Below are 10,762 nucleotides of genomic sequence, written 5' to 3'. Positions count from 1 at the left end.
CTGCCGATGCAGGGGAACCGGGTTCGCGCCCCGGTCCGGGAGGATCCCACATGCCGCGGAGCGGCTGGGCCCGTGAGCCATGGCCGCTGAGCATGCGCCTCCGGAGCCTGTGCTCCGCAACGGGAGAGGCCACAACACTGAGAGGCCCGCGTGCCAAAAAAAAAAAAAAAAAAAAAAAAAATTCTAAGATTTGTGTCATCTTAAGAAGACCTTCTCCATCTCAAGTTTATAAAGATAATATTATTTTTTATGTTCCCCTATAGTTTTTATTTATTTAGGGCTAGATGTTCAGTCGTTTTCCCCACTGTACATACAGCAAAAAAAAAAAAAAAAAAAAAAAATTCTAAGATTTGTGTCATCTTAAGAAGACCTTCTCCATCTCAAGTTTATAAAGATAATATTATTTTTTATGTTCCCCTATAGTTTTTATTTATTTAGGGCTAGATGTTCAGTCGTTTTCCCCACTGTACATACAGGTCTCTCTGCATTGACTTGAAATGCCAATCAGACAGTCACTTGATGTGGGAAAGGGATTCCACTGATGGCCCTAATTAATGGCTTCCCTGTACCAGGTCCTTCACCGCCTGTAAAGAGTTGAACTCGCTTTCTCCACCTTTCTTCTGGGCCCACCTTGCTGCTTTGGCCAGAGGAGTGTAACCCAAGTGATGGTGTGCCAGTGTCAAGGAGCCATGTGTGTTTCTGTTCTTTCTCTGTCTCAGCAGCCTGGATGTGCCTGTTAGAGGCTGAGGGACCACGAAGAGAAGAGCCTATGTTCCTCAGCCCAGGCTATTTGGAACCAGCTTACAGCCAGCCAACCCTCAAACAAGCAGGAGAGGCCAGCCGGCCCAGAAGCACCGCCCAGGTGGCTTGTGGATTCATGAACAGTAACAAACGATTATTATTTTAGACCACTGAGATTTTAGTAAACAATAGTGCTAACTGATACACACACTCAGGTCTTATCCATACATACAGTTGTGGACTTGATTGTCTTCTATCAATGCTTGGCATGTTCCTGCAGCGTGTATTTCCATCTCACTGTTCTACTGGCGATTTTCCCCCAAATGCTTAGCCACGTCCAGCATGAGGTGTAACGAATAACTATCTTCTGTTTGGGGTGTCACACGCTCTCCCACGGCCCCTAAATGCTTCTGGGTAGGGCTTTTCCTTTCTTTCGTAAATATCTATCCAACACCTACTGCATGCCTGGCACCTCGCTAAGTTCTCTAGCCAATCAAAGGATTGTCATGAGCTGGCATCCTGCGAGAGCACAGCCTCACAGCGCTTCATATACTGAACAACTTTGTACCGAAGAAAAATAAAATTTAATATTTATGTCCTGTCCTAGAGCAAAGCAAAAATCACTCTGATAACCAGAGGAAGGATAGCACCCTCTCTGGCTCAGAAAGGTGTATCTGGGAATAAAAGTAAGAAAAGAAAAAGGAAAAAATAAGGTCTCATAGTAAGGACCTAATCTAATGACTCAATAGGGTGTTATTTTTTATTTTATCAATGTGAAAACTGAGTATCCCTGTTTAAATTGACTTTTATGTTTTCCCAAATTTTCTAATAAACAGAGATATGTGTTCCTGGGAGGGTAGCAGTCTGGATGACCCAGTGGCTAAAATGTATTCTATTTCAAAACTCCTTTATATTCTCTTACCTTTTTCCATCTTACACAATAAAGTCAGACACTCAACTCTACTGTATCTCACTTTCTATATTAATAAAATTGTAGCATGTTGTGAGGTTTAATTAGATAATAAAGCACTTTGAGGCCCCTCCTTGATAAGTCCGTGCAAGTGAAGAATATTGCTAATTTAGTAATCATCGTATGCACTGAAAATTTTTCAAAATGTGCAGACACACTTTTAAAACTCTGGACAATCACATCTGCTTTGGGTAGAGTAAAAAATAAGGACTGATGAGAACCTTCATGTCGGGATGGATGAACTATGTTGTGCTCACTCGCTTCTTAAAATTTCTATTTATACTCCGTCTTCATTTAAATGTTTAATTAGGAAGGAACGTTTCTCTGCATTATAATTAAATGCAAGCACAGATGCTTCACCACAAAAGAGACATTTTCCATTCAATTTCTACTAAGTTTTGTTTTGTCCCCAAAGAATCAATATGAAAATTAAGCTGGTTGTCTGAAAGCCTTAAAAAGAAGTATAGCTTTCATAATACAAGGAAGATTAAAATGAATTAAAAATCTCAAAGCACATCCTTTTAGAATAGTTGCTTGCTATATTCTTGCAACCCTTAAAGGGAGCTTTCCCAGAGAAAAGAAAAATGAACAAAGAGGGCCTTTGGTTCCAGTTTACCTGCGTTAGAAGCTGGAACCTTTCCACAGTTGAAGCACAATTTTTCACTTTTAATTGGTGAGGTGGTAATGGGAGGGTCGCAAGGCAAGAAGGGAACCCTGTCCTGCGTAGTGATGGAGGAGACCTGTAAGGGGCAGGAAGTTCGGAGGTACAGAACAAATAAAAGATTCGAGTTTACATGTTTCCTGGAATCTTCTCCAGACATTCTAACCCTTTCAGAGCTGCCGAATTTAGCCGGAAATCTTGTACGTACGTAAGAATGAACTGAAGCTGGGGAATTCTTGCTTTACCTGTTCAGTCTGCACTCTGCTCTTCCGTTTGCCAGAATTCACCTGCAATGTGTACGTGTGTGCATGCCTGCCTGTGTGCACATGGAAGAAAGAGGATGAAAGTGAATCCTCAGTTCCTTAGGTGCTCTAAAATACACCAAACCTTCCATTGCAGTATTGGCTTGAGATGCAAGGCTAGAAGCATGATGAGATGGGGAAGTCTATCCCCTGGTTATTTCAGTTCTTCTGGTAAACACTTCACTCCTAGCACTTCTTCCAGGACCTGGAAGTTAAAGCTATCCCAACATTAAATAGACCCCTTTCCCCCACCTTGAAAAAGTATAATGGGTATGAGTTCAACTTGAACTGGACATAAGATGGCTCATATTTTACCAAAATATTTTGTTCATTTTGGACTTCGATGTTTAGTTTTGGCATAAATGTATCTAACCCACTCTTTATGTTTAAAAGAAGAACTGATAATTCCAGGGTTTTCTGTGTGCAAATCACACAGAAACACAGATGGTGTCTTAATTGCTGTGCTGTCCAGAAGCTAATACGTACGAGTATGTCCACCAGCATTTAAATGGGAATGTTTTTTACTTATCGAATTGCAGGGGGAAAGACAATGGAAATCACCAAACCACTGGAGTAAGGAATTGCGTGACCACTGACCAAGTTGATGCCATCTTGGTTTATTTTCAAGTGAACTAGAAAGTGGAAATAGGGGCTTCCCTGGTGGCGCAGTGGTTGCGCGTCCGCCTGCCGATGCAGGGGAACCGGGTTCGCGCCCCGGTCTGGGAGGATCCCACGTGCCGCGGAGTGGCTGGGCCCGTGAGCCGTGGCCGCTGGGCCTGCGCGTCCGGAGCCTGTGCTCCGCAACGGGAGGGGCCACAGCAGAGAGAGGCCCGCATACCACACACACACACACACACACACACACACACACACACACAAAGAAAGTGGAAATAGAGCCTGATGGATTTAGCTTCTGTTGAAAAGAAATTATAAGCCATAGATGGATACATAGCTAATTATTTTTTTCTCCTCAGTAATATACGTTACACACTCAGTTGCCCCAAACACTCACATCACTGTCCTATGTAGACAGTCACACATGAATTTTCTGAAACATTCATTAAAGATTTTATTGGTGGCTTTACTTACGCCCATTGGGCCCAAGATATCAGGGTTTACTTAACAAGCAGGTTTGCACAGCCATGAAACACTTAAGAAGGCTAACTCACCCACCCGGGGCGGGGAGCGGGGGGTAATGCACCAAACTCACCTTCCCAAGGTGAGATACAAACACTCCTTCAGTCCTTGACACTGACATCTGATTCAACTGGATACGCCCTTTCTAACATTCTTCCCTTGGCTATTTCTGAAGGAAGGTGCAGCTTATCTCAGATTTCCAGGCACCGACATCTTCTGACCCCATCTCTGGGCACACTAGTATCTAGACCTTTATGAACATATGCACGCAGGCCAGAAGAAGTCCACTTTTCCACACTCAGGAGAGGTCCTCTGCCCCCGCTCTCTTTGTGTGCAATCCAACTCTCACGGCCCCTCTTGGAGAAGGCTGCCAGAGTTAGTCCACTTTTCTCCAAGCTTTTGTGTCTAACACATTAGAGGGGACAGAGGAGATGTGACAATAAATGCAACTTGGGCTCATGGAGGAAAGAACCAGATCAGGGGAACTGCCGAAATTTAGAAAACATCTGCAGATTAGTTAATAGCAATGTAACAATGTTTGTTTCCCAGTTTCAGTAAATGTGCTATGGTTATGCAAGGTGTTGACATTAGGAAGAGCTGATTGAAAGATGCACAGAGGGGCTTCCCTGGTGACACAGTGGTTAAGAACTGCCTGCCGATGCAGGGGACACAGGTTCAAGACCTGGTCAGGGAAGATCCCACATGCCGTGGAGCAACTAAGCCCGTGAGCCACAACTACTTAGCCCACGTCCCACAACTACTGAAGCCCACACAACTAGAGCCCGTGCTCCGCAACAAGAAAATCCACCGCAATGAGAAGCCCGCGCACCGCAATGAAGAGTAGCCCCCGCTCGCCGCAACTAGAGAAAGCCCACGTGCAGCAACAAAGACCCAATGCAGCCAAAAATAAAATAAATTTTAAAAAATTTTAAAAAAGAAGATGCACAGAGACTATACTATTTTTGCAGCTTTTCTGTAGGTCTAAAACTATTTCAAAAGACAAAGAATAATAATTAATTTTTATTAATCACTAACTATAAGCTAGACACTATTCTAACTCATATATACCTGTAACTATACACACACACACAAACACACACACACACATACACACACACCCCTATAATTTAACCCTTGCAAGGTCTGGAAGATAAGGAATGTTATCCTCATTGTACAGATGAAGAAACCGAGGCACCAAGAGGTCGGTGACTTGCTCCAGACCCTACACCTAGGAAGTGCCAGGACCAGGATTAGGACACAAGCTCCAAGAGTCTTCTGAAGCTCCCCCCAGGTTTCTTTTCTCAATTTTAATAAGAATCAGGTTAAAGATACACGTTTAAGAGATAATTTGGGTTCCCAGATCACCAAAAATTGAAAGACACAGTTGAGATGCAAACTTAGCTAGAATAGCTGAAATTTGGGCAAAGAGGCAATGCAGGCACTGGTGCGGCTTTTTGAGAACACAGAGTGGAAGACCATATGGCTCTCTGAAGAGGGGAAGCTTTCATATGTTGTTCAGTGTTGTGCTGGTAAAAGCCTAATAGCTGGCTCTCCAGAGGGGGTTAGGGGAGCCGTGATTTGAAACATTTGACGATTTTCATGGTCAGATTCTTGTTATGGGTGACGTAGAGCACCCAACATGTGTTATCATCACGCACATGACACTTGAGCAAACATAAAGAAGAAAATGCATAAAAGCAGCCCCTTTTGGTGGGGTGGATACACTTCCAGTGAATTCTTTCTAGAGCACTAAGTGACTCATAACAGTTTGAAATTTGATTTTTTTCTTGCTTACCTGGTGAGCGGTCCACATTTATACAGAAAGAAGTGTAACCATGCCACAGGGCACGGACAGGAGGAATCCAAGCTGGGGGACCTCCCAGACATGCCCTCTATAGGTTTGAAGGTTTGCTAAAGAAGTTACAATTCTTTAAGTGTTTTAGTTGTGTCACTCATACTGAAGTGAAGATGAACCCATGGAGAAAACCACAGTATGGATGTTGGGAGACCAGCTTCATAGTGTTTATTTTTATTATGTGTGTTGGGACATATGGAACATTCCAAGTCTTCTTAGAGAGGGAAAAGAGTACTTTGAGTGTGAGAAGAGAAGACTTCCTAATGACCACTGTACTGGGCAGAGGCCTGGTTGGCCAGGTGAGCTTTCGTAGGCAGAAGACACATTTGACTATCACCATAGTCACCTCCTCCACTCTTGAATGCAATACACACACACAAGAAACTTACAGGTATCCTCTCAATCACTTAGACTTACTCTCACTCATTCAAAAAATATTTATTGTATTTCCATGACCCAATAGGCATTTTCTGAGAGGCTGAAAATATAGTATTGAATGTTCTCTGTTTTCCTGGAGCTCATATACTGGCATTCCCGTTTTTATTTCTTCACATCTTTGATAAATGCTATGGAGGAAAGGAGGAAAATGCATGATGGTGAGTAATGAACTATCTAGCAGAGCCTGGGAGCATGCGGCAAGGTTTCCCTGAAGGAGTTCCCTGGAAAGAGCCCTTAGATGTAAAGGATGTATAGGATTTATCTGGATGAAGCTCATTCCAAGTGTAGGGAATTGCATGCTTGAAGGTTTTGAGGCAGAAGAAGTCAGGAGAACTGAAGGAAGCTCAGTGGGCTGGCAGCTTTGGAAGCCAGAAGAAACAGGCAGGAAAGCAGGGTGTGACATAATCAGATTGACAATAAAAGTAAAAGCAGAAATTGCTTAGTTTAGCCTATAAACCCTCTGACCATGAGCTGCAGAGCAGTTAAGCTGGTTAATAATGAAAGCACATGAATGTAGCATTTTGGTAGACAGTTAACTACTTTTAGTAGAGGATGGAGTAGATGGGGAACTGGTACGCTTTATGAAAAACCAACTATTACGTTAAGTACTAAAGGAGTGCTTCTGTTTCACAACTGAAAACCTGTAATATTGTCCTCATCTTCTAAGTGTTTATTAAGTTTATGCTTTATTTTTAAAGATAAGTCCAGACTTGTAAAGCCTCATCAAGACATTCCAAAACTATACAAATGGAAAGAAATGAATTTACTTAATTCCTTTGGCACATGTAAAATCTACAACTCCCATATGTGTCCATTTTCCTAGCCAAGAAGCATTTTCTTTTGTTTTAATACCTATTGTTTAAAGAGTACTGGCCTCTGTTTATCAGATGGCAAATCGAGTCTATGGTAAGGTTCAAATCTTTCCCCAAATTCCATGGCAATGACAGAAGACATAGGAAAGTAAGAAAGAAAAAAATTGCAACATCCTGAAAGCAGAGTATAGGCCCATCAGTGGGCCAGAAATTTTGAAGAATTTCTGATACAGGGCATCTGGAATTAAAAAGAAAGAGGCTCTGGGCTTCCCTGGTGGCGCAGTGGTTGAGAGTCCGCCTGCTGATGCAGGGGATACGGGTTCGTGCCCCGGTCCGGGAGGATCCCACATGCCGCAGAGCGGCTGGGCCCGTGAGCCATGGCCGCTGAGCCTGCACGTCCAGAGCCTGTGCTCCGCAAGGGGAGAGGCCACAACAGTGAGAGGTCCACATACCGCAAAAAAAAAAAAAAAAAGGAAGAAAAAGAAAGAAGAAAAAAAAAGAAAGAGGCTCAATCAGTGTGGAATGTTCCAGTGTTTGAGCATCAAAACAAGGTAGGGAAAACAGGGCCTGAAGGGAGATGGATGTTTTACCAACAAAACCCAGAAAATCTCCTATAAAATCTTATGGAGTGGGAGGTCTTATAATTTTAGAGAAAGGGAGCTGTGGAGGAAAGACCAGCACACTTGATTGGGCAAAACATAAAAACTGTGAGGCAAAAATAAAGTTCTTAAAAACTACGAATACAAACAACAATAATCATTACAAATGGAAAATATTTTTGCAACATAAAAGACAGATAAAAGTTTGATACTTGTAATACATGAAAAAGTTTTTTAAAATATTAAGAAAAGATGAATACCATAAGAGGATAATAGCGAAGAACCAAAATGGGAAGTCAGTCATAAAAGGATTCAAATGACCATAAATCTGTTGTGTTTTGTTTTAATGTTCAACCTACTAATGATCAAGAGAATTCAAAATAAAACAATAAAACATCTTTTTTTTTTTTTTTTTTTTACCTAGTATCTTAGCAAATATAACAGTACCCATTGTTGACAAGCATGTGGAAAAACTAGGCAGAGTACTCTGTGGGAATGTAAACTTTCAGGAGAAAAATCTGGAAAGAAGGACTACAAGCCTTGAAAATATCATACAGTTCAAGGTATCAATTCCATTTTTAGGAATTAATCAGATAAGTTTATTAACTGTTCCATGGAGTTTTATTTATAACACTTACACGGTCCTCCCCACGCCCCTTCCACATTCATGTCTTTCCCAGAACCTCAAAATGGAAATAGGGCCATTGCAGAGGCAGTTAGTTAAGATGAGGTCATATTAGAGTAGGGTGGGCCCTTGATCCAATAAGATTGGTGTCCTTATGAGAAAAGCAGAAGAAACACAAAGACAGAGACACAAGAAGACAGAGATTGGAGTGATGTGTCCACAAGCCAAGGAAAACCAAGAATTGCCCCAACCACCAGAAGACAGGAAAACGCAAGGAAGGATCCTTCCTTAGAAGACTTCAGAGAGAGCACAGCTCTGCCAATGCCTTGATTTTGGACTTCTGGCCTCCTGAACTGAGAGAGAATAAATTTCTCTTGTTTTGAGCCACCCAGTTTGGGTACTTTATTATGGCCGTCCTCAGAAATGATCACAATACTAAAATGAAGAAACTACCTAAATGTCCACCGACAGGGATTGGGTAAATAGAGTTGACCCTTGAACAACGCAGGTTTGAACTACTTGGGTTCACTTCTACAAGGATATTTTTCAATAGTAAATACTACAGTACTACATGATCTGTGGTTGGTTGAATCCTCAGATGCAGAGATACGAAGGGCTGAATACAAATTATACTCGGATTAACCCTCCCCCAAGCATTGTTCAAGGGTCATCCATAATTATAATAAATCTATATAGGTCTCCGATCCACTGGTGGAAGACCCTGAAGCCCAAGGAGACGGGAGGAACCCCCAAGTGAACCAGTAGGACGTGGGGGGACTGAGCGGGGAGGAGAAGTGGAGGCCAGACAGGATGGACGCCCTCGAAGCAGGGGAGATCAGGAGAGGCAGGCGGGAGGGGCCCTCTGGGAGGAGAGGAGAGAAGCAGAGGGCGTTTGCCCCACCCACTCGGCCTGGGGAGCCTGCTGAGCTCCCAGGCCGATCCCCTGCCCTCCAAACCCCACTCCAGGCCACGTGGGTCCTTGGGGGCATAGGAGGGGGGCCGGGAAGATCAGGAGAGGCAGGCGGGAGGGAACCTCCCAGGCCCCCAATCAAAGGAGAAGGAGAGGAGAGGAGGGGTTTGCCCTGCCCACTCAAGCCCAGGAAGCCTGCTGGGCTCCCAGGTGAGGTCCCCTGCCCTCTGAGACCAGGGGTGGGGGCCACACCTGGGCCCCTTCTGTTCCTTGAGCCTAAGCCCCACCCCCCACGGCCCCCAGGGCCTTTTCCAGCCCTGTGGGTCCTGAGCATATGTCCCGCTCACTGCCCAAACCTCGCCCTTGCTTAGGCCCCGCCCTCCACAGCAAAGGCCTTTTCCCCGTTTTTTTTTTTTCTTTTCCCTCCTAATATATCTGTTAGTTTCCTAGTCTAATTTTATTTTTTACTTTATCATTGTTCTCTCTTTTTTTTTTGCCACCCCACAGGGCTTGCAGGATCTTGATTCATGAGCCAGGGATCGGTAGGAAGCTCCTGCCGTGGGAGCTCCAAGTCCAAACCACTGGACTGATAGAGAACCTCAGACCCCAGGGAATATTTATTAGAGTGAGGTCTCACAGAGGTCCTCATCTCAGCCCCAAGACCCAGCTCTACCCAACAGCCTACAAACTCCAGTGTTGGAAGCCTCAAGCCAAACAACCAGTAAGATAGGAACACAAACCCAGTCATTAAAAAAAAAAAAAAAAAAAAAAAAAAAAGAGACTGCAAAAAAAATGTCACAGATGAAGGAGCAAGGTAAAAACCTATAAGACCAAATAAATGAAGAGGAAATAGGCAATCTACCTGAAAAAGAATTCAGAGTAATGATAGTAAAGAACAAAGAACTAGAAGAACTAAAGAACAAACAAACAGAAGTGAACAAAATAATAACTGAAATGAAAAATACACTAGGAGGAATCAATAACAGAATAACGGAGGCAGAAGAATGAATAAGTGAGCTGGAAGACAAAATGGTGGAAATAACTGCTGAGAAGCAGAATAAAGAAAAAAGAATGAAAAGAATTGAAGACAATCTCAGAGACTTCTGGGACAACACTAAATGCACCAACATTCAAATTATAGGGGTCCAAGAAGAAGAACACACCAAGACACATATTAATCAAACTAACAAAAATTAAATTCAATGAAAAAATATTAAAAGCGGCAAGGGAAAAACAAAAAAATAACATAAAAAGGAATCCCCATAAAGTTATCCGCTGATTTTTCAGCAGAAACTCTGCAGGCCAGAAGGGAGTGGCAGGATATACTTAGAGTGATGAAAGAGAAAAACCTACAATCAAGATTACTCTACCCAGCAAGGCTCTTATTCAGATTCGAGGGAGAAATCAAAAGCTTTTCAGACAAGCAAAAGATAAGAGAATTCAGCACTACCAAACCAGATTTACAACAAATGCTAAAGAAACTTCTCTAGGCAGGAAACACAAGAGAAGAAAAACACCTACAAAAACAAACCCAAAACAGCTAAGAAAATGGTAATAGGAACATACATATGGATAATAACCTTGAATGTAAATGGATTAAATGCCCCAACCAAAAGACACAGACTGGCTGAATGGATCCAAAAACAAGACCCGTATATACACTGTCTACAAGAGACCCACTTCAGACCTAGGGACACATACAGACTGAAAGT

Source organism: Physeter macrocephalus, chromosome 13, assembly GCF_002837175.3.
Source record: "Physeter macrocephalus isolate SW-GA chromosome 13, ASM283717v5, whole genome shotgun sequence".
NCBI classification, from domain to species: Eukaryota; Metazoa; Chordata; class Mammalia; order Artiodactyla; family Physeteridae; genus Physeter; species Physeter macrocephalus.
This window is presented reverse-complemented; position numbering follows the sequence as displayed.